This window comes from Camelus bactrianus, chromosome 28 (assembly GCF_048773025.1).
Source record: "Camelus bactrianus isolate YW-2024 breed Bactrian camel chromosome 28, ASM4877302v1, whole genome shotgun sequence".
Lineage (NCBI taxonomy): Eukaryota > Metazoa > Chordata > Mammalia > Artiodactyla > Camelidae > Camelus > Camelus bactrianus.
Window position 1 is genome coordinate 8881383 of NC_133566.1, and position 21668 is coordinate 8903050.

General features: G+C 42.8%; 1 protein-coding gene across 15 annotated transcripts in view; it reads right to left on the reverse strand.

Annotated features, from left to right (window-relative positions):
- Window positions 1-21668, reverse strand: part of LOC105068437 (uncharacterized) — a 58963-nt gene that overhangs the window by 21971 nt on the left and 15324 nt on the right. For 5 of the 15 annotated variants that reach the window (XM_074354777.1, XM_074354783.1, XM_074354770.1 and 2 more), the window contains 6 exons: window positions 21410-21615; window positions 20426-20734; window positions 15926-16117; window positions 15161-15257; window positions 13399-13473; window positions 266-355 (listed from right to left, as the gene is read on the reverse strand). The gene's annotated coding sequence lies outside the window, so the exon portion shown is untranslated. Of the gene's footprint in view, window positions 1-265; window positions 356-9114; window positions 9230-12434; window positions 12583-13398; window positions 13474-15160; window positions 15258-15925; window positions 16118-20425; window positions 20735-21409; window positions 21616-21668 lie in introns of those variants that run through there. The other 10 variants (XM_074354772.1, XM_074354773.1, XM_074354776.1 and 7 more) reach the window with 7 other exon arrangements.

Sequence of the window (21668 nt, forward strand, 5' to 3'; positions counted from 1 at the left end):
GCCGTGGTGGTGACGAGTGGAATACTAGCTGCATGATACATACAGTACTTCAACTGAGCATCTCAGTATTCAACATTAATACAGCTATATTCCAATTAAGATTTTCCAAGAAAAATTCTAGTCATCATTAACACAATGTGAGGATGACAGAAGTCTGAATAAATTACATGAAACCCAAAGAGAATACCGTTGCAGCTACTACAGCAGAAGATATGGGGGGGGGGGCCTCTGTGGTTATGATGTCTAGGGTGAGTGCAAAATTTACCTGAAGTTTTTTAAGGACTGTTTCAATCTGTTTAGAAAAGTGAGTAGCAACCAGCTCTGCAGCTTTACCAGGCTTCAGGGACACAAGTTCCTGGAATGAAAGGCAAAGATGAAATGATCTTTAACATTAAATTTAAATAGAATTTCCACAGATGTGAAGCATGATCACCTCCTTCAAAATTTTCATGGGCTTCTACACTGCCTTTCAGGAGACCTCAACACAGGGCCTCAATTTTAATTAAAGGCATATTTAGCAAAATTTTAAAAGTACCATGTGAAAAACCTGATTTTGATATAAAAGGTATAATTCAGAATTCTTAGAAAATGAAAGCACTAAACATTCAGGACTTAGGTGACGACACCTACAGGATGAAAAGGAAAAAACACCTCCCCAAACTCCCCTCAGGGAATTTCATCCTTGATCTTAGAGCCCTAACTTTAAACAAATGAAAAAAAGGAATATAGCTGCAATTTCTCTGGCTAAGAATTCTGAAATTTTACTTCTGATGCCTGGTGGATTTTGAAATCAGAAGTGTCTTAAGAAAGGAACTTAAGGTCGTAACTCTAAGAGGTTGACCGCTCTTGGTAAGGCCAATTTCTGTTGAATCTAAGACCTCCAATCTGCCCTCTCTTTGAACCTTCCTCAGTACCACTGGCTCTTCTTTTCTTCTTGAAACTCTTTTCGTGCTTGGTTTCTGTGACCCTGTTACACCTTTTCAATTGCATATTCTATTGCTAAAATGCAAAGATTGGCTACAGATCAACATATTATATTACCAAATAAAAATAAGTTATTATGACTGCAAAACTTATGATATATCTAGTAATTTTATGATAGTATTTGTAGATGAATAATAATTAGCTGATAAAAATAACTAGTTTATACCACTTTATACATCTCAAAACAGAGAAGGTAGTATCACAAATAAACAAAATGTTACTACTGATCTTCAGACATTAAGAAGAAACTATTATGAATTAATGTTGAGAATCTGAATGGGTAAATTCCTGGAAAAGTATAATTTACTAAGCTGATGTAAAAAATGGAAAAGCTGTGCTGATTTTTAACCACTAAAGAAGTTGAACAAATAGTCAAAAATCTTCCCATATGGAACACTCTAGGCCCAAATAGCTTCACTCTAAGTCCTAGCAATCATTTAAGGAAGAACTATTCCCAACATTAAATCTCATAAAGAACAGAAAAGAGGGAAACTTCCTCAGCTCACTGTATAAGGCTAACAAAATTCTGATACCTAAACCCAACAGAAGATAAGAAAGAAAAGGAAAATCACAGATCAATCTTATCGTGAACACTGATACAAACAAACATCCTAAATAAAAACAAAACACAAAATGTATAAAAAGGATAATATACTAGGATCAAGTTACGGTTATCCAGAGTTCAAGGGTGCTTTAACATCAATAAAATTTATAACGACAACATAACGCCATTTGCAGCAAAATGGATGCTCCTGGAAAATGTCATTCTAAGTGAAGTAAGCCAGAAAGAGAAAGAAAAATACCATATGAGATCGCTCATATGTGGAATCTAAAACACAAAAACAAACAAAAACAAAGCGTAAATACAGGACAGAAATAGACTCATAGACAGAGAATACAGACTTGTGGTTGCCAGGGGGGTGGAGGGTGGGAAGGGATAGACTGGGATTTCAAAATTGTAGAAAAGATAAACAAGATTACACTGTATAGCACAGGGAAATATACACAAAATGTTATGATAATTCAGAGAAAAAAATGAGACAATGAGTGTGTATATGTCCATGAATGACTGAAAAATTGTGAACACTGGAATTTGACACATTGTAAAATGATTATGAATCAATAAAAAATGTTTAAAAAAATTTATAACGAAAATATAAGGGAGAAAAGGTAATGAAATTTATTCTTGAGAAAAACTGTTAGCATACTAGAAATAAAAGCCTTCCATAAAAATTTTATAGTAAATATTGCACACGTTAGAAATAAAAAATTTTTGATTATTAACAATAGCACTACTGTGCTAAAAAAATATACAGTTGTGACAGTAAACCTAACAATCTAGAGATGAAAAATCTCTACAGAGAAAACTTAAAAACTTTATAGAAAGACAACTGAATAAAGGGTTATGCCAAATGGTCACTAAATAGAAGACTCATGATGTAAAGATGTCAATTTAAACTGACATTGAATGACGGATTCAGTGCAACCCCTATTAGAATCAGAAGGTTAAAAAAGTTTTGCGGTGCAATTTGACAAGTTGATTCTAAAGTGTATTTGGAAGTATCAAAGGTCAAGAATAGTCAATACTCTCTTAAAGATATCAATAAAGTAACAATATTTAGGACAGTGTGGTACTGATGTAGAGACGAAGATCAATCAAACAGAAAAGGGCCCAGAAAAACAGACCAAGCATATAGACCCTTGCTACACTCATGGTAAGGCCACACTGCTGAGCATGGGGAAAGGCAACCTTTCAAAATAACTGCTGCTGGGGGAGCTAGGCATCCATATTTTTTTAAAATTAGATGACTCTCCACCTCAAACCATATACAAAAACTGCTTTCAGATGGATGTAAGATTTAAAGATGGAAAAAAAAAAAACTTCTAGATAATAATAAAGGAGTACTTTTCCTTTGATATGGAAAGAAAAAATTATTTTGACTACTTGAGGAAAAAAAAGTTTTTATTAAAAAGAACCATAGAAAAAAGCCAGAGAGAATATTTACAACAGGTATCACTGACAAAAAGACTTAACATCCAGCTACATAAAGAACTCCTACAGATCAGTTAAGACAAGAGACATTCCACCAGAAAAATGAGCAGAAGACTTGAACAAGCACAGAAAGGAAATTTAAATGGCCAACAAACATAACAAGGCTACCAATCTCATGAATAATTAAGAATACATAAACTTAAAAGATAATGAAATATTACACATACACTAGATTGACAAAATTTTAAAATCCAGCAAGAATACACAGCTAATGGCACGGGGAGGAGGGTTGCCCTGGGGAAGCCTTTGGATTTGCCCCAGTCTCCCCTGTCTCCCCAACACCTGGCTTGTGGGCACCTTTTGCTGTCCCTGGTGGCAGGACACATATTTCCCAGTTTACTTACTGGAGGTTGGTGAGATGGGGTCAGCTGGTACTGGTCAGGTGACCCCCGCCCCCCCGTGGCAGCAGAGGCCACCCCCAAGCCAGGCCGCAAGGGAGACTGGAGCAAACAGGCCAGCTTCTCCAAAGCAGGCCCCCTCCCCCAGCTGCCCCCTGCTCCCTGACTACACCACACCCACCTCCTGGGAGCTGGCTGACCTGGGGACCTGCCTAGAGTGAACCTGGGGTAGCAGAGGCCGCTCCCAGGCCAGGCCAGGCCAGGCCACAGGGAGATGGGAGCAAATGACTGGCTTGGAAGGGGCAGCCCCCCTCCTCCCGTCGCTGCTGCCTCCGCTGCTACCATCCTCCCAGCCCCCTGACTGCACTGAGCCCATGGTATTACCAAAGTGGGTCCAGAGGGAATATATCTCAACATAGTAAAAGCTATTTGTAACACTCCTATAGCCAGCATAATACTCTACGGTGAAAAGCTGAAAGCCTTTCCACTAAAATCTGGAACAAGACAAGGATGCTCACTCTCACCAGCTCTATTCAATACAGTATCAAAAATCCTAGAATAGCAATTAGACAACAAAAAGAAAGAAAAGGGATCCAAGTTGGAAGACAAGAGGTAAAATTGTCATTCTATGCGGATGACATGGTACTATACACAGAAAACCCTAAAGGCTCCGCACGAAAATTGTAAGAGCTACTGAAAGAATTCAGCAAGGTAGCAGGACACAGCATCAACATAGAGAAATGAGTGGCATTTCTCTACACGAAAGTAATAATCCCTTTTAAAACCACCCAAAAACATAAAATACGTAGGAATAAATCTGACCAAGGAAGTGAAAGACATCTGCAAAGGCCTACAAAACACTGACTAAGGAAATTAGAAAGGACTTAAAGAAATGGAAATATATCCCATGTTCTTGCATTGGAAGAATTAATATTGCTAAAATGGCCATACTACCCAAAGCAATCTACAGATTTAATCAGATTAATATCAAATTACCCAGGACATTTTTCACAGAATTAGAACAAATCATCCTAAAATTTATATGGAATAATAAAAGATTCAGAATTACCAAAGCATTATGGAAGAAAAAGAATGAAGCTGGAGGAATAACCCTCCCAGACTGCAAACAATACTACAGAGCTACAATCAAAACAGCATGGTATTCATACAAAAACAGACATACGGATCAATGGAACCGAATGGAGAGCCCAAAAGTAAACCCACAAACTTCTGGTCAATTAATCTTTGACAAAGGAGGCAAGAATATACAATGGAGTAAAGACAGTCTCTTCAACAAACGGTGTAGGGAAAACTGGACAGCTGCATGCAAATCAATGAAGTTAGACTACTCCCTCACACCATACACAAATATAAATTCAAAAATGGCTAAAAGACTTAAACATATAGACAAGATACTATAAACCTCTTAGAAAAAAACATAGGCAAAACATTACCTCATGTATATCTCAGCAACATTCTCCTATGGCAGTCTACAAAAGTAATAGAAAACAAACAAAAAAAGCAAAAATAAGCAAATAGGACCTAACTAAACTTATAAGCTTTTGCATACCAAAGGAAACTATAAGCAAAACAAAATGACAGTCTATGGAATGGGAGAAAATAATTATAAATAATTCAACTGGCAAAGCCTAAATTTCCAGAATATATAAACAGCTCATAAAACTTAATAACAAAACACAAACAGCCCAATCCAAAAATGGGCAGAAGACCTAAACAAGCAATTCTCCAAGGAAGAACTACAAATGATCAATAGACACATGAAAAAATGCTTAATATCACTAATTATCATAGAAATGCAAATCAAGACTACAAAACCCCAGTCCGAACAGCCATCATGCAAAAGTTCATGAATGATAAATGCTGGAGAGGGTGTGGAGAAAAGGGAACCCTCTTATACTGCTGCTGGGAATGCAGTTTGGTGTAACCATTATGGAAAACAGTATGGAAATTCCTCAAAACACTAAAAATAGACTTACCCTGTGATCCAACAATCCCACTTCTGGGTATATATCTGGACAGAACTCCAGTGCGAAAAGATACCTACACCCCAGTATTCATAACCCCACTATAATATAACAGCCAAGACATGGAAGCAACCTGAATGAAGCAACAGATGACTGCATAAAGAAATCGTGGTATATTTATACAATAGACTACTACTCTGCCATAAAAAAGGATAAAATGATGCCATTTGCAGCAACATGAATGGACCCAGAGATCATTATTCTAAATGAAGTGAGCCAGAAAGAGAAAGAAAACTATCATGATATCACTTATATGTGCAACTTAAAAAAAAAAAAAAAAAAACACTATGAGCTCATCTACAAAACATGAACAGACTTGCAGACTTAGTAAACAATCTAATGGTTACCAGGGAAATGGGGTGGGAAGAGAGATTTAAAAATGTTTGCCACTATGTGTAAAAGGAGATTTTTTTTTTTTAATTTCTTCTGTATAGCACAGAAACCTATGTTCAATACCTGGTAATACCTAAAATGGAAAAGTCGCTACAGCCACCAACTGAGGAAGAAAGAGAAGAAAGAAGATGTAGTTATCCTGGGCTAGAGCCCAGTCCTGGGAAAAACTCATGCACCCCAATGTTCACAGCAGCACTATTTACGATAGCCAAGATACGGAAACAACCCAACTGTCTGTCAACAGATGACTGGATAAGGAACATGTACATATACACAACGGAACACTACTCAAACACAAAAGAAGAAAAAAACAATGCCACTTGCAGCAATATGGATGGATCTGAAGACTGTCATTCTAAGTGAAATGGGCCAGAAAGAGGAAAAAAAAAAAAAAAAGCCATATGACATCACTCATATGAGGAATCTAAAAAATAGTAACAGTAATAATAAGGCCACAAATGGACTTAATTATCATTTTGACTTCTTGAATATGTGTAAGCACATCGGACTGTCCATGATTAGATCACCACATTCTGTTGATTCTTACTTTGTAGTTGGCTTTATTCCTTTAATAACTATGTAAGTTTGAAAATCTAACCTCTTCCTAACAATGATAAATAGTACATGTACGTAAACTAAAAAATAGTGCAGTATAGCGTATGTACGTATCTACATGCAATATAATGTGTATGTGTGGTTGAACTGTAGCAATTCTACCTAATAAAACTGGAAAAGGGGGTGGGGGGAAACAGACATACATAACAATGGAACAGAATAGAGCGCCCAGAATTAAACCCACAAACTTCTGGTCAATCAATCTTCGACGAAGAACACGCAGTGAGTAAAGACAGTCTCTTCAGCAAAAGATGTAGCAAAAATTGGACAGCTGCATGTAAATCAATGAAGTCAGGCTACTCCCTCAGACCATACACAGAAATAAATTCAAAGTAGCTTAAAGACTTAAACATGCAGACAAGACACTATAAACCTCTTAGAAGAAAACCAACGGCAAAACATTACCTGGCATAAGCTCTCAGCCATGTTCTCCTAGGGCAGTCTACCCAAGCAACAGAAATAAAAGCAAAAATAAAGAAGCAAACAGGACCTAACTGAACTTACAAGCTTTGCACAGCAAAGGAAACCATAAGCAAAGCAAAATGACAACCTACAGGATGGAAGAAAATATCTGTAAATGATTCGACTGACAAAAGGCTTAATTTCCAGAATATATTAAAAGCTCATAAAACTTAGTAACAAAAAACAAACAACTCAATCCAAAAATGGGCAGAAAACCTGAACAAGCATTTCTCCAATGAAGACCACAAATGGCCAACGGGCACACAAAAAAATGCTCGAGTATCGCTAATTATCAGAGAAATGCAGATCAAAACTACAAAACCCCAGTCAGAATGGCCCTCACTCAAAAGTTCATGAATGATAAATGCTGGAGAAGGTGTGGAGAAAACGGAACCCTCTTACACTGCTGGTGGGAATGTAGTCTGGTGTAGCCATTATGGAAAACAGGATAGAAATCCCTCAAAAAACTAAAAATATCCAGCAATCCCACTTCTGGGTATGTATTCAGAGGGAACTCCAATGCAGAAAGATAACCTACGTCCCAGTATATACAGCACCACTATACAGATTAGCTAAGACGTGGAAGCAACTGAAATGAAGCAATAGGTGACTATAAGTTCTGATATTATTTATACAACGGAATACTACTCTGCCGTAAAAAGGATAAAACAATGCCATTTGCAGCAGTATGGATGAACCTAGAGACTGTCATTCTAAGAGAAGTGAGCCAGAAAGAGAAAAATGCCATATGGTATCACTAATACGCGCCATCTTAAACAAAAAAGAAGACACTGTGAACTCCTCTGCAAAAGAGAATAAGATTCAGACTTGGTAAACAATCTTACGGTTACAAGGGAAAGGGGGTGGGAAGGGATAAATTTGGGAGATTGAGATTTACAGATGTTAGCTACTGTATAAAAACGGATTTTTTTTTAAAGTTTCTTCTGTATAGCACACAAGCCTATGTTCAATACCTGGTGATAACCTAAAATGGAGAAGTCGCTACAGCCACCAACTGAGGAAGCAAGAGAAAAAAGGTGAGTCAGTTATACTGGACTAGAGCCCAGTCCTGGGAAAGTCCTTGCCAGCCACTGAGGCTGTCCACTGACCGCACTGCGCCCTCCTCCCAGGAGCAGGCTGACACGAAGACAGGCTTCCTATGTGAATTTCGGGCAGCAAAGGCCGCCCCAGGACAGGCCCCTGGGGAAATGGGAGCAAGTCCCTCCCCCTCCCATCTGAGTGCAGCAACCCCTCCCCGCCGCCTCCCCCTAACAGCACCACGCCTGCCTCCCTGGAACCCACTGACTTGGAAACAAGTGTCCAGCGAACCTGGGGTAGCAGCGAGAGGGGCGCTGCCCCCGGCGAGCTGATCAATTTGCCCTTATCTCCCCCCGCGACACGGCCTGAGGACTGCCTCTGCTGCCCAAGGCACTTCCCGAGGTCAGCCTGCCCCTGGGAGGCGGGCGCGGTGTGGTCAGAGGCAGCGGCGGCAGCGGCAGGTTTAGGGGTCCGCATCTGCGAGCCTGTGGATTGCTTCAAACTGCCCACCGGCGTGTCCTAGCCTTGACCTCTGCTGCCCCAGGTTGGCAGGACTCAAGTTTCAGGTCAGCCTGCTCCTGGAAGGCAGGACCTGTGCTTGTGCTGCAGGGGGCAGCGGCGGTGGCGGGATTGGGGCTGCCACATGCTAGCGCGGGGATTTGCTCCCATTTCCCGCCGTCGCTGCCGCCACCCCCCGACAGCACCTCCTGGTCTCCCAGGGGCAGAAATGACCTGCAACAGAGGCCCTGCAAATCTGGACAGCAAAAGCTGCCCCCAGGACAGGACTCATGAGAGACGGGAGCAAATTCACAGGCTCCCAAGGGTAGACCCTTCTCGCCGTCGCCACCGCCCCCGCACCCTGACAGCACCACACCCGCCTCCTGGGAACAGGCCATGGTCTGAGGACCAGTCGTACGTGCTCCTTTGCCATCCAGTGCCCTCCCACCTCCCGGGGTGGCGGCATCCGCTATCCCCTGGGTACAAGCGGCAACGAAGAGGGGCCCGAAGTACTAATGAGCGGGAAGGAAAAGTGGGCACCACGAACCACGCGGCGGCCCCCGACCCACCTCAGGGTCCAAACGGGTCGCGAGGCCCCGGCCTCACCTACGCACCGCTGCCCGCGAGCGCAGCCCAGGCTTCACCTGCCGGCTCCCGACCTGGGCGCCCCCACCAAGCGCCCCCTCACCGGCTCGGCGGCGGCAGCGGAGGCGGCAGCAAGCGGCGGCCCAGATCCCAGGCCACGTTCCTCCTCCAGGACCTGGTCCGGGAGCACTCGGCTCCCGCCCGGCTTTCACACGCTCCGGGCGGGTCTGGTCCGCGCATCTGTGTGTCCACGCACATGCGCGCCCCTCCTCCTCCCGCCCGCAGCGCAGACGCTCGGGCTGGAACTCCTGTTGCTCGGGAGGTGGGGACTGGTGCCAGGCTGGGGGCTGGGGGCAAGGGCCTGGCAGTGGGGCGGGGGGCCCATCCCTTTACCCGCCCCACCGGGTCTCCATCCTTAACACCCCCATCCCATCACCTACCTGTCCTGGCACCCAACCAAAACCATGACCAGCTCAGGGCCAGGCCACACCCCCTAGCCCCACTCCCCCTGCTCGCCTTCCCTCCCAAACCCTGTGACTGCCCCCCCCACCTACAGCCAAGCCCCCAAGTCTCCCACCGGACCCACGAAATGGGACTTCCTCTCACACCGAGGTACCCGCCCCGACACTCCACCACGCTAGTAACCTATGGCCCCCATGCCACAAGCTCACCCCTCATGCCTCACTGCAGGACCCCCAACATCCCAAGATGGTCCCCATCACCCCTCCGCGGGGTCAGTTCCTCTCTGAGCGGCCCCTCACCCCTCAGCGTGTCCCCCCTCACCGTGGGATCCCCCCTCACTCCCAGTGCATCCCTACCCCAGGTGACCCCTTCACCCATCACCTTGCGTGTGGGGCATGAAGGTCTGGGCTCTGGTCCCCATGGGGACTGCCACCAGCGGGGATCCAGCCTAGTGTGCTGCTGCACAGCTAGTGTTGGAGGCTACAGGGTGTGGCGGGTGAGGCTGGAGGCGGTTCCAATACCTGCCCCTGCACCCTGACCCCTGCTCTGTGCTCTGTGCCTCCTCTGAGCCAGCGGGTCAGGGTGGTCCTAGGCTGCCCACCACTGGCAGGTGGGCCATGGTTTGTTGATGGCCCTGATGATCAAGACCCCTAGGGCGGAGACATTGGGCACGTGGACCTGCAGGGGTGAGGGTGGTGCGGAGGGTACAGCTGAGGCTGGGGACAGATAGCAGGCAGGTGGGCTATGTGCATGGCCTGGGCTCAATCCTGGTGGGTTCAGGGACCCTGTTTATTCACGCCAGGGCAGAGGGAAGAGGGATGGGAGCTTCGAAAGTGTCCAAGCCAAGGCTAGAGAGCAAAGCAGGCAACTGCACTGGCCAGGCCACCTTGGAACCCTCCATAACCCTGGTCTTTGCCTACGGAGAGACTGACCTTCACCCGCCAATGAGACGTTGCCTCCCCCTCCCCCCATATAGTTTACAGGCAATTGAAGGGACTTTGATAGGTAATTATAATAGGAGATCAGGTCCACAGTTATGGTGAACCTGGCAGGGCTCCTGCGTGAACCCCAGCCTGAGGCAGAGGAAGCCCCACTCAGAAATATCCTCTTACCTCTTACCAAGGCACTACGTAGTAGAAAAAATCTGACTCCGTATTAGATCTGTTCCTTTTATTTTAACACTCTGTCCTGTTTTCTAGGCTCAGTCTTGCCAGCTCTGCACCTTGTGTAAAACAATGTTGCCTTTAGCCTGAAATGCACAGGAGAGCCTATTCTCAAGGCTCTGACCTTTAAGGATATTAACACTTTTGCACTCCTATAAAGATAACAAGTTGCAAAATAGAAAATAACCTTTGTTTTGTTGGAGGTTTTACAGGGGCACCGTGACCTGACCCATGTGGACAGCTGCAAAGGATTCCAAGAACATGAAAAGTCCTACACCAAGAAGTTTGCAACAACCAACCACATCCCCTCCCCCTTTTACTAGAAAAGGAGCCTGAAGTCTGACTTGGGGAAGATGGTTCTCCAGGACGTAAGTCTGCCATTAACTTGGTCTGCAGCTGTCCATGTTGGTCAGGCCATGCTGGCCCTGTAAAACCTCTAACAAAATAAATGTTATTTTCTATTCTGCAAATGGTTGTCTTTATGTTAGTGCAAAAGGGTTAATATCCTTCAAGGTCAGAGCCTTGAGAATAGGCTCTCCTGTCTATTTCAGGCTAAAGGCAACATTGTTTTACAAAAGGTGCAGAGCTAGCAAGACTAAGCCTAGAAAACAAGGCAGTGTTTAAGCCAAAAGAGCATATCTAATATGGAGTCAGATTTCTTATTTTCTATTACAGTATACTCTATTTTTATGGTTTAAGTTTACAATTATGAAGTTCAGCCTTTTTCCATTTTAAATTGTGCAATTCAAGAGCATTAAATGCATTTACAATGCTGTGAGACCAACACCACTGTCTGGTTTCAGACTACTTCCTTCCTCAACGTAAAAGCTTGTATCCAAAGCACAACCCATGTCCTCCCTCCCCCAGCCCAAGACAAGGCCTAATCCCCATTCTCTTTCTCTCTCTCTCCACCCATCCTGGAGATTCCCTATCAAAGAATTCATACAAAGGTGGCTTTTTGTGTCTGCCTACATATCTGAAGCAGGGACTGGTGAATTATTTTCTACGTGAATTCGCATTTTTGCATTTTGAGAGGAAAATCCAGATGGATTAAAGATGAGATGCACAAAATGAAGCCCTTTTAGTAACTATACTAACTCTGTGCATAATCTTGGGGTAGGCACTGCTGTTCTAAGTGTGAAGCCACAGCCAGAAGGGAGATGCTTAGCTCTTTCTATGGAAAAACAAAACCAAAAGCAATGTTACAGAGGCCACGGGGAGGTAGGCACCATGCAGAGGGCGGCTACAGGGAGGGGTGCTGCCCTCCCTCAGCAGGTGGACTAGCTCCCATCTGTCCTAGGGCCTGTCCTGGGGGCGGCCTCTGCTGCCCCAGGTTCACAGCATGCATGTCTTCATGTCAGCCTGCTCCTGGGAGGAGGGCGCAGTGCATTGAGGGGGCAACATCAGCAGCAGTCAAGGACTTTCCCAGGACTGGGCTCTAGCCCAGGATAACTACCTCTCCTTTCTTTTCTTCCTTCCTCAATTGGTGGTTGTAGCAGCTTTTCCATTACAGGTTACTACCAGATACTGAACATATGTTTCTGTGCTATACAGAAGAAGCATTTTTTTAATCTTTATATATAGTGGTTAACATTTGTAAATGTTAGCCACTATATATAAAAACTCCCAAATTTATCCCTTCCCACCTCCTTTCCCTGGTGACCATACAACCATACAATTATTTACTAAGTCTGCAAGTCTCTTTCTGTTTTGTAGATGAATTCCTAGTGTCTTTTTTTTTTAAGATTGCACATATCAGTAGTATCATACAGTATTTTTCTTTCTCTTTCTGGCTCACTTCACTTAGAATGACGATCTCTATGTCCATCCATGTTGCTGCAAATGGCATTATTTTATCCCTTTTTATGGCAGAGTAGTATTCCATTGTAGAAATACGCCACATCTTCTTTATCCAGTCATCTGTTGCTTCTATAGGTTGCTTCCATGTCTTGACTGTTGTATATAGTGGTGCTATGAATACTGGGATGCAAGTATCTTTTCACACTGGAGTTTCCTACGGATACATATCCAGAAGTGGGATTGCTGGATCATAGGGTAAGTCTATTTTTAGTTTTCTGATGAATTTCCATACTATTTTCCATAATGGCTAAACCAAACTACATACCCCCAACAGTGTAGGAGAGTTCCCTTTTCTCCACACCCTCTCCAGCATTTATCATTCATGAACTTTTGAGTGATGGCCATTCTGACTGGTGTGAGCTGATACCTCATTGTACTTTTGATTTGCATTTCTCTGATAATTAGTGATATTGAACATTTTTTCATGTGCCTATTGGCCATTTATAGTCTTCATTGGAGAAATGCTTGTTTAGGTTTTCTGCCCATTTTTGGATTGGGTTTTTTTTTGTTATTAAATTTTATGAGCTGTTTATATTTTCTGTAAATTAAGTCTTTGTCAGTCAAATCATTTACAGATATTTTCTCCCATTCCATAGGGTGTCGTTTTACTTTGCTTATTGTTTCCTTTGCTGTGCAAAAGCTCGTAAGTTCAGTTAGGTCCCATTTGTGCATTTATTTGTGCTTTTATTTCTAATGTGTGGGTAGACTGCCCTAGGAAAACATGGCTGAGGTGTATGTCAGGTAATGTTTTGCCTATGTTTTCTTCTAAAAGGTTTATAGTGTCTTGTCTACATGTTTAAGTCTTTAAGCTGGCCATCAGCGTGGCCATTTTACACAAAAGCACAAGAGCAGCGGAAGCACTTTGCACCCTCAGAGCATGGGATGCACCAAGCTCTACTTACGCAACCCTCAGTGTCTCCAGCCTCCACAGGGAACGTGCGTGAACAGATACAGCACCAACTTCGTAGTGAACACTTCTGTTAAAACAAAACAAAACAAAACAAAATGTTAACTTTTCATTCTTGGACTCTATTTATTCAAGCCAATTAAAGAGAGGAACAAATGGGAAGTCTTTGGATAAACAGTAAAAGCTATACTTTTTGGTAGGAGAGAATATAACTGGAAATAAAAATAGCAAAATAATAACAACAGTGATCTGAATACACATTTGATTTAAACACATCCTCTCCTCTTTTATTCCCTCTAATCCCGTTCATTCCCTCTCCCTCCCCCTGGCCTTCTCTCCCTCCCCTCTCCTCTCCCTCCCTGCCTCCCCCCTCCCTCACTCTCTTTCTCTCCCTCTCCCCTCCCTCCAGTTAACACATTCACCTTACCCATCTAATTTCAGTCCACAGAAGCACTCAGCTATGAGTTCAGGTGTAGTTTAATATATTATATTTCAACACATGCATATGGTTATTTGAAGTTCTAAATTCTATTCCAGATATTTAAAACATTTAGAAGAAATGTAAGAACCCATTAATTTTAATGTTTTAATATAACAATCTGCTAAATGGTGAGACAGAAAAATATAAATATCAACAGAACAGTCTCACACACACAAAGAGAAACTTCTCTGGATGTGCATCACACACACCCAAGTTCCAAAGCTCTCATTACAACAGGCTGTTAATATGCCAGACGTGATGCTAAGTAATGTACATACTTAAACCTAAACTGGTCTCTGTACCAATCCCTTAAGGTTGCTTTACGGAAACCAAAGCTTGTGCATGTACCGCTTACTTCCCGAGGACCCACTGCCTCCCTCTCCACTGGGCCTCACACTTCATCCTCTTCACAGGGGCTTTTACAGAACAAAACTTTCTCATTTTAATGAGATCCAGTTTATCAATATTTTCCTTTCATGGACATGTTTTTTATGTCAAGTTTTAAAACTGTGATCTCCATCAGTTTTTCTAAATGTTCTATAGTTTTGTGTTTTACATTTACACAAATGACCCATCTGAATTAGGGTTTGTATAAAGTGTGAGGCTTAGGCTGCGGTTCTTTTGATCTTTTCTTTTTGTTCTTTTTTCCCCCTATGGGCATCCATTTGCTCCATAAGAATGTCTTTTAAGTCTGGGGGAAAAAATCTCTTCTTATCTTCTTTTTCAGTCACTTTGTGCACTTTCCCCCATGATCCAGACCCCTGCAGTCTTGGTCCAATGCCAAATGAGATTAACATGAGAGAGGAATTAAAATCACATAAACTACTAGGGACAGTGGTCAATTTTATCTTCTATATCAGTAAATAGAAGACAACATAAAAAGGACCTGAACCTCTGGGCCATTTGAGAACTCTGATTTTGAAACTGAGTATGAGACTGAACATTCCAGAAAGAAGACTAATTAAAACTAATGAACATTTAATGAGGTTTTAAGTAGCTGAATGTTTCACTCCTCCCACTTAGTTTACTTCATTCAATGCTTCTTACCATGTTTTAATTGGACAAAAATTTTCATCAATTCTATTGACAGGGAATCAAAACATAACATGAGTAAAAACTTCAGAGGAGGCCAGCAAATGGATCACTTTAGTGGACAGATAACGTTAGTGGCCCACTTTCTATTATGCAAATGGCCTGACGAGACACATCCTGAACTTAAGGAACTGTGTCAAGGCAAGAAGGTGCGAGGCTCCAGGCTCTGGGCTCAGGTACCAACCTCCGCTGCTCTTAGCCATGTTCTCCTGAGGGGACAGTGAGGCACTCGTCCATGTGTCCATGAAGCAACCTGAGGACATCACTGCCGATGAGATACCCTGGAAAGATCGAAACCAGTCACATTGGAACAGTCATGGTCAGATGCTGACAGATGGACAGATCACCTGGTTCAGCCTTCTATTTTCATAGTCAAAGATCCAGAAGCCTAGTGAGGCTTAGGTAACTGGGAAAAATCACAGACACAGGTGCTGCCACCTGCCTTCTATCTCTGAGCCCTGGGCTCCCAAGTCTAGAATCCATGACTGTAGCCTCAAAAGACCCTCCACTGAACAGACAAGCCTGGATAGGCTCAATTCTGGACCATCTAAGTGAGAATGATCAGAACAGAGCTATTTCCCTGGAAACCCTGAAGCGCAGGCACTACTGTGCTCCGGGTCTAAGTCCCGCACCCCGGAGGATGAGACATCTCGACATTAGCCTAAATGAGCAATATCCTGAGGCCAGAACATTGGAGAAAATAACCCCTAGAAAGCTCACGTGTAAAATACACACAAATAAACAAATGTAAAAATAAGGAAGGATAGATCTTAACACAAACTTCCCTTTTAAGTAACAATTTACATGAGAGTCTTTAATGTCATGCATCTGCATTACAGGCTACTTTGACACAAAGAGCTCTAATGCATTTGCTCATTATCATCATTCCAGGGATGACTGTCAACTCTGCATCAAGGGAACAGCCTCCTCACTGCCGTGGGGTCTTTACCTTGGGCTGCATCGCTTCCTGAGCTGATGGGGGCCACGCTCCAGAGGGTCTGCTGGAAGGCGGCATCCACGTGTAAGCTGCCATTGCCGTAGGACAAGTGCTGCATCAGAGGCAAAACGAGGCATCACTTCAGGCTCAGGGTGACTCTTCACATGTGAGTGCTCCTGGCAACTCTTACCGAACATCACAGATCTGGAAATGTCCATAGACAACATCTATTTCAATCCCGTCCCTCAAAAACTAAGAGACTGGTCAAAAAAAATTAGAGTTCATATTTGATATTATGTATTTTTCAGCTTCATTCTAAGAGTTACTACTTAAGCCACTAACAGAAAACACACAAATGAATCACCTCACACCATTCAGAATGACCATGATTAAAAAGTTCACAAAGGAGAAATGGTGAAGAGAGTGTGGAGGAAAGGGAACCCCCTTATGCTGTTGGTGGGAATACAGTTTGGTGTAGCCACTATGGAAAACAGTGTGGAGATTACTTAAAAAAATAAAAATAGAGCTACCATACGATCTAGCAATCCCAGTCCTGAGCATATGTCTGGAAAAAACTCTAATCTGAAAAGATACATGTACCCCAATGTTCACAGCAGCACTATTTACGATAGCCAAGACATGGAAACAACCTAAATGTCCACTGACAGATGACTGGATAAGGAAACTGTGGTGTATTTATACAATGGAATCCTACTCAGCAATAAAATAAAAAAAATACCATTTGCAGGAACACAGATGAACCTGGAAATTGTCATACTAAGTGAAGTAAGCCAGACAAAGTAAGCAAAATACTATATGATATCACTTATATGTGGAATCCAGAAAAAGTGATACAAATGAACTTATTTACAAAACAGAAATAGACTCACAGACAAAGAGAATGAACTTAAGGTTCCCCAAGGGGAAAGGTGGGGAGGGATAAATTAGGAGTTCAGGATTTGTAGATACACACTACTATACATAAAATAGATAAACAGCAAGGTCCTACTATACAGCCCAGGGAACTACATTCAATATCTTATAATTCCCTATAATGAAAAAGAATGCATATTTATAATTGAATCACTATGCCATATGACACTGCAAATCAACAATACTTCAAGTAAAAAACAAAACACATAAAAAATGTACTATCATACATTTATTTGTTAAAACAGACTATTTTGTTTTAGAGGCTTAAGTTTTCTACATATCATGGTGTGACACTGTTTTGACAATGAAATAGGTAAAATCTACTGGACTGATGTCTTAATTTTATAGGGTTCTTTGGGAACTTTTATCTACAATTTGATGTAACAGTCATTAGATGGCAATATTGCCCAAGAGGTATCAAAACTGAGGCCAATAAATTTCCTTCAAAATTCAGATATTGCCGATTTCAGATGTTCCTTCATAAAAACAAATGTATTAAAAGAATATCATATTTTGTATCTTTCAGAGCCATAATACATGAGTTCTGAAATGATAAGTAAAGAAAAACAAAACGATGAGTAACACCAAACGCTGTGCTTATTTCACTATTACCTGACCACTGCAAGACTTTCAGACACTCTGAGCACAACCACCTGTTTCCTTGGAGTCATCTCAGTAAATATCACCACCACTCCTACAGTGTTCCTACAACACTTTCCAATGCCGATGGTTGCCTAAACTCTTAAAGACTAACTGCGCCAGAACTTTCCCAGAAATCCGACTTCCTAGTTAGATGAAGGGCAGTCACAGCATGAGAGTCATCCTGGTTCCCGCTACAGGCCTTTCAACTCCAATGGTCTCTTCTGCCTAAATATGCTAACCTCAAGGCACCAGCAAATATGGGAGTTTCATTTTCTTTCTCTTAAAAACAAGACCAAAGAAGTTTCTGACAGTTGACATACATACCATTATCTTATCAATAATTTTTCCAATCAGTAAGATTGAAAGTTTGCCAGTGGATGCATGAGATTTAGCAACAACTGGCTCTTCCACCTCCTCCTCTCAACCAGCTCTCTGCCTCTTCACAACATCCCCTTCACCTCGGCCTGTCAATCCTGTGCAAATCCCGGCTGAGATGCCTTTATTGAATTAATTTCTTTCCAATATGCTAAAACTCTTTAACTACTTACAAATTAATCATATGCCATCTGCTTCCACAAATAAGAAAGCACATTCTCCTTCATGGCCCTCATTACACAACGTGATTGTTGAGTGTCTTTTTCTTGCTGCCTCTTGTAAGTTATCTGACACAGGCTCACAACTGAACTCCCAGCACCAAGCAGGATACTCAATAAACAAGGATGTGGAGGAGTTAACACAACCTTTAAAATCAAAGGAGCATAAGCTTTAAAAATGTATTTTAAGTTATTCCATAAATATTCCTATTTTAATGACCTAACACAAGCGCACACACATACAAACCTGTAAAACCATATGGATTTCACTAAACCATCAGAAGATGACTCAAAATACCAGCGCTTATATTTTTACTACTGAATTCAGGTGAAAGCTCACGCCATGTTATGATAAACAGATCTGTTAATTCATCCTGGTTCCCTGAATATACTATGTGTAAAGCATGTGCTGAATATTAATAGAGCACAATCCCCATCCCAAGGGGGCTTGTTATCAAGAAAGGTAAAATACATCCACAAAATGCTGTGAGTCAGTATTTTGGAAACGCCAGCTGAACTGTAATCAAAGTGCTGTAAGAACTGGGAGAACAGATCACTTCAGCCAGCCTAACTGGAACAGAGTTCCCTGTTTTGGGCCGTGAGGACAGGTGGTAGTTCCCCAGCAGATGTGGGATTCCTGTGGGGTGAGGCATGCGAGAAGCCAGTAGGACCCTTTGGCCTGGGCCTCACAGTTACATACTCAGAGATGCTGTCTCCAAGTAAATCTGTATGTACATTGGGTTTGAGGTTAACAATGTTAATGATGTTAAGGGGCTAAGTGTAAGTATATAAGACATATCAAAACTTTTAGAAACTAGTTTGGAGATTTTCACTTTTAATATACCAGAAACCTCATAACTGGAAGTGGCCTGGGACTCCCTGGCCCTCTAAGAGGGAATGGTCCCCCTAATTAAGGGAATGGTACCCAAAGGGGCAGAGATATGGGAACATCAAGTACAGCAGAGAGCTTCCTCTTTGAGGCTTATAGCATAAACTCAGAAAGAGAGTGAGAGACAGGCCCTCAGACAAGACAGGTGTCAGACCAAGGACTGTATACTTCAGGCAATAAGGAGCTACTGCAGTGAGAACATAACAGGAGGAGGAGGGTTAAAATGCAATTTTCAAATCATATCTAAGCTTAAAGATAAGTAATAAATACGGAACTGTAAAAGTAGGAAAATTTCAGTCTGTTGGAGATAGTAAAAAAAAAAAAAAGTCCTTAAGATCATATTACACCATTTAAAGTTATCTACACCATGTCCACTCTTCTCAAGAAAACATCCTCTGGGCATAACTATTTTGGATGCTTCTACCGAATTTTGCCACTTAAACAACAAAGGAAATCTGAAGAAAAAAATCATCAGCCTGTGGTGCTGAATATTTGGACTGCAGTAACGGTTTCCATTACTGAGACAAAGATGTGCTGTCCTGAAAGCAGAAACAGATGTTGCCAGAGGCTGAAAGCAAAGTTGGCCTTAGGCTGAAATATGCAGCTCTAGAATTTACACACTAACAGGGCAGCAAGGACCCTTCAGGAGCGGCGCAGGGGCTCTGGGTGCTTAACTGCTCCCTCCACCACCTTGATTCTTATTAGTGACACACAAGCAAGTCACCTGCTGAAAGCCACAAGCGGGCAAAAACTATCTAGTCAACGATAACTCAATTCCACCAGCAGAACAAAGAGGAGGAAATAGAAAAGGAAAAAAATAAAAAATAAAAAGTCAAAATTTACGACGAACTCCGAGCTGAGAGCAAAACCTATGTAGATCCAGGCAACCAAAATCAGAACTCTAAGGGAACACTAGTTTAAATGTTGCCCATTTTGCCCACGAGAAGTGTCTCCGAGGCCCTCATACCCGTACTGACCAGTCCTTCAGAGTCGCACACATGACACAAAACGAGCTCGCAGTGCTCTTACCAAACCGTCCTCCGTCCTCCGAACAGAAAGCTGGCCCCGCTCACCCCGAGCGCGCCGGCGGCACCTCCTCCGAGGCTAACGCAGGCCCGGGGGGCCAGCGGAACGAAGCCGGCCAGGCCCGGGTCAGGAAGGCCGCGCCCTCTGGGACCCGAAGACTGGAGAGAAGGTCCCAAGACAGGGGTTGGGGGGGACCTGAAGATGCGGGAGGACCAAAGACTGGGGAGGGGACCCGAAGACGGGGGAGGAGGACCGAAGACTGGGGAGGGGACCCGAAGACGGGGGAGGGAACCCGAAGACGGGGGAGGAGGATGGAAGCCGGAGCCACAGCAGCCCGACGGCGCTTCCGCTCACCACATCTGTAGAGACCAGAACACCGCTCCTCGCCTCTGCCCCCGGTACCGCCCTCGCCTCCGGCACCGCCCTTACCTTTAACATGAGGGAAATGCGTATCCACATATCCACGACTGCGGCAACACCTCCAGCGCCGGCGACAGTCCTGTCAGAATCCGCACGCTCCCCAGGTCGGGACGAGCCTTCTCGGTCTTTCCACATCTGAGGCGAGCACCGCGCCGGCGGCCAGAAGGCGGCAGAGTCCCCCCCCCCCCATGAGAACGCGTGTCCGCTGTCAGGTGACCGCAAGGACTCGTCTGATTGGTTAAGGGAAGGGCCGCCTTTCTTCTGAAGGAGCAGAGGACTCAAATGTGTCAGAAGTAGCGCTGTTACTTGTGTTAAAACCTGTAAAGAAAAATGGTTTCTTTTCTGGCCTTTTAAAGGAAGCCAACTACAAAGTTAATACTTGAGGGCTTCCAAGGTATTATGAATACTCTCTCACAGTGAAATTCTCAATAGGAGTTCCAGAATACTTTTACACTAAGAAACTTAAAAATTGGAAAGTGAAAAGAAATATATATAAAACCGAATCACTGTGCTGTACAGCAGAAACTAACACAGCATTGTAATCTGACTATACTTTAATTAAAATTATTTTAATTTTAAATTTAAAGTCATTACATATTAAAAAAAAAAAAGAAACTTCAAAACTGAACTTATTGTTGATATTTCAGGTGGAGGCTACACGTCTTCAAACTTAACTGAATGAAACCAGTACTTTATGCTCCCAATTGATGGGATTCTACTAAAAACGCTTTTAAATTGTTTGAAATACCTAGTCTTACTGGGTTTTAGAAGTCTTGAAACCTAATACCCACCTTTACCTTACTTTTCTGTAGGTAGACTGTTATAGAAATGGCAGGTGGTGATTTTAACTTTCACAGAAGTCATCACCTGGTGTTAAAACACACCATGTTTAATGCCTTACCTGTTCCTGCAGTTTGTTGGGGTAACGCACAAAGATTACCGCCAGCCCTCCCTCTAATTATTTAAATCTATGGATCAGCTTCATAGCTTTACCTTCTCTTATGTTTCCCTCCTTTTCTTTGCACGTCAGCCTCCTTCCTCCTCTCAGGTATTTCTGGGATGGAGTTTTCTATTAGTTTCATTTTTCTTTCTTCTCCCACATAAGGAATAGGACTATAATATCTTGACTTTTACCGTTTGTGTTTCTTCACAACTGTTTTGCTCCTTTTACATTCCTTACTTTTCCCAAATATGTTCATCTGTTAAATAATTTCCAAAAGTGTGATTTTGTGTTCATCATGCACTTTTCAAC